At 39.7% G+C, this 3,465-nt stretch overlaps 1 non-coding gene across 1 annotated transcript; it reads left to right on the top strand.

Moving 5' to 3' along the window:
• Window positions 1-3,076: 3,076 nt before the first annotated feature.
• On the top strand, window positions 3,077-3,147 carry TRNAG-GCC (transfer RNA glycine (anticodon GCC)). Its single transcript has one exon. It is a non-coding gene; the product is annotated as a tRNA-Gly (tRNA).
• The last annotated feature ends 318 nt before the right edge of the window (window positions 3,148-3,465 follow it).

Raw genomic sequence — 3,465 nt, 5'->3', positions numbered from 1 at the left:
TAACGAATGAAATGGAGGAATGAAGAAAGTGGGAGGAAACGGAAGAACCCCGAAGAAACCCACGCACACGGCGTATGTCCACCACAAGGTTCATTTGACGTGAGCTGGGAACGAACCAAGGATCCCATATACCAGAGGTGAAGGCTCTACCACTGAGGCACTGTGGCCTTTACAACTGAAAGAGATTTAAGCGGTAGCACGGTGAATATACCGTGAACAAAATACAATTGAAAATCTTTGCACACCGAGACAATTCACAGGGATAATATTTAATGTTGATAAGAATTTAATCATCTTAATTTTTAGCAATTATTCTAACAGGTACAAGCATTCAAATACAATGCAAACAGTTAGAGACCAACTTTTTTTTATCAATAGCGATTCGTGAAGAGCAGTCTCATCCTTAAAAATTGCAATTTTATCGTTATAAGCGAAGGAACCATTTGTTCTTTTCAATAGAATTGCCATCTGTCCTGAATTACTCCATGCTGTAAACGTCGCTAACATCTAGTGGCTCACTTGCCGATAAATGTGGATCGTCGCTATAACGACATGTCGAAGGACTGCCGCTAATGTGCCACTGGCGGCGGGGTTTCGTCGAGTCGAAAGAGATATCTAGAGTCGCAATATTGAAATTACCACCGCGTAGCAGCAAGGACTTCATTTTGGTACGCGCTTCTTCGATTCGTCTTGGAGAATCGCGAAGGGACCAACACGAACTATCGCCAGTCATGTGCATGCGGTTATTGTTATATATTATTTTTCCTGACGAATTGTTCCTAAAGTGAGCTACCGGGGTCAAGAATAACCCCTGCCTCTACATCATGAAGTGGAAAATTTTCAGATGGGTGCATATAATTGTATGAATTTAGATGACAACTGTAACCAATCATTTGAAAGTGAATATGAGAGAACCATGAAATAAAGTAAATAGACGCGCGTCATTTTGTTATAAAATTACATGGCGAACGGATTTTATCTAATCTCAAACGGTTATCGTCGAATATACATGGTTACAGGAGCACTCTGACTAGTTAAATTAGAAATGCCTCGACGATTTATGCCTCTACAAGCGACGTTCCCTCTATCGTCTCCTTGGCTAAGTCTGAAGAGTACGCGCCTAGTATTCCAAAGGTTGGAGGTTCGCGCCTACCATACGTACGTATTTTTTTTTAAACTTTTTTAAAAGTGTTTTTTAGACTCTCCTTAATGTAACAAATTACGCATATAGGCCATCTAACATATTTTAGGGGAGTAATATTGTTGTTCATTGGCATTTCGTCGCGTCTCTGCCGCTGGTGGTATAATTTTCAAAACGGAAGTGGGGCCACCGCGGATTGCCGCTGCAAGGCCACCAATTTTTGGCGATTTGCCCATCGGTGGTCCTCCGACGCCTACGGCATGAGGTAGGTAGGACATCCTGATTTTTTTAAAAAAATGAGCGTCCTGAGGGACGCGTTGTGTGGCGAGATGCCAAATTGTTCAAAACGTTTGCAAAATATGCGACATAAATTCTTAATCATCATCATAGGTTTTTTGCCATTATTGGCAGGAGTAATAATTGCAACTTCTGATCGAAATTTTTGCGCCCCTAGGACTCCGGTCCAGGGGCCATGGCCTCTGCTCAGGAATCATGGCTAGCGGTGCATAGGATCACCTCCTTTAAATTTTGAAAGGGGTACCTTGGCCCATTCTCTAAATTTGGGGAGGGGTATGTAGGACCATCCCTATTAAATTTGGGAAATTACCAAATCTAAAAATATGGTATTTTAGTATAGGATCAGAGTATGCACCTCTGCAAATTTGGATTATCCATCTCGTTTCCTTTCATGAGTAAAATATTACACAAAAAATGTAAATTTCCGAGTTTTTTGACTTACATTATTCTCTTTGATGAGGTCCTATTACCTTATAAGATGAACTTAAATTAACCCTGAATAAATAAATAAATAAATAAAATCACCACCTACCTTTTCAGCTCCTTTGCATCTTGGTGTTCGCAGAGATTCTCAAAAGTGTGTTTTGGGGCTCAGGATGCGTCCATGAGATTTTTGGGGGATCAGGAAGATTTTTTTTTCATTAAAAAGGGCACAATCGAACTCCAATTACAGCATAATGATGCCCTTAAGCGCACTGACTATGAAAGAGTTGATTGAGTTGATTTTAACGTCCCGTTCAGCAGCGAGGCTATATGAGACGTGGACCTACTGATTAATGTGGAATCCGAACCACATGAGCTCCCGCCAGGAATCGAACCCGAGTCTCCCACGCCAAAGACTAACTATGAAAGACAAATTAGCGTGGATAACACTTTAAAATAATTAATTGTCTTAGCAAATTAAATACACATTCTCTTTTGACTGAAAGAAGAAAGCTGGTAGGGTACATAGGTATAAGTGGATAGACATTAGACTGAATTCTGTTTAAAAAGAAGAGAACACAGGGTACAAAGTATAAAGACTTCTATGTATTTAACGTGCATATCAATGTAGGTATTACAGTGCTCTTTTGGAGAAAGGGGAATATGATGACTAAATATTTTCGCGCGTTTTTTGGGGGTTGGAGGGAATGGTTTTGGGAGGAGTTGTGCCCAAGTACGTAGGACGATGGGCACAGTTGCTCTTTCAGAAAATATGTTCCGGGGGGGGCACTGCTGGTACTATTCTATTTATTATTATATTATAAATGTATTATTTTGGTCTCGTCTGGAGAGGGACACTCTCAAAGCTCCGGGGGTAGTGCCCCCCCAAAAACATGTCTGGGTCTGGAAGAAACACTGGATGGGCATCGTTGGGTCTTAACAAAGTTCGTTTTCTTACTCTGTTTTCGTTTCAGGAAAAAATAAAAGAAAAATGCACGTTACTTTACGTAATTTATGTTGTAGATATGTGTATTTTTAATGATATCTGTTATCACTTTCTGCACAAAAGTTTTTTTTTTCTTTCTTAAATTACTGAAGCGTGTATCGCTTGAATTTCTCCTCCTTCGCTTGTATCGAATACGTCATACTTGGTTAGCCTTCCTTTCCAAATGAGTGTACCATCTTATAATACACTTTCAAGAAGAACTTGTACGAGCATCGGTGGTTCAGTGGTAGAATGCTCGCCTGCCACGCGGGCGGCCCGGGTTCGATTCCCGGCCGATGCAAGAGTACATTTTGTTTTTTCGAAATCTCAATTCAATTAGGATGTAATGTTCTTGGCATTTTTAAATAAATCTACAACATACAAATGAAATTGAAGTTGTATGTCCCTTTTCACCACAAAATGACTGAACCTTTTGAAATAAGCTCTTAACTCCTTCAGTGCGTAATTTTCACATGCGAACCGCTGCAAAAAATGTAGTTTTTTTAGAACTCTGGAATTTCTTACCTTTTAATAACTTTTGAACCACTCAAGCAATCACAATGAAATTTTCGGCATTATGAACTTTATTGGTTCTAATTAGCTACTATAACTTGTCATT

The sequence above is a fragment of the Thermobia domestica genome, chromosome 9 (assembly GCF_964235325.1).
Source record: "Thermobia domestica chromosome 9, izTheDome1.hap1.1, whole genome shotgun sequence".
Lineage (NCBI taxonomy): Eukaryota > Metazoa > Arthropoda > Insecta > Zygentoma > Lepismatidae > Thermobia > Thermobia domestica.
Note: the sequence above shows the minus strand (reverse complement) of the source record. Positions and strands in the feature narration are given on the sequence as shown.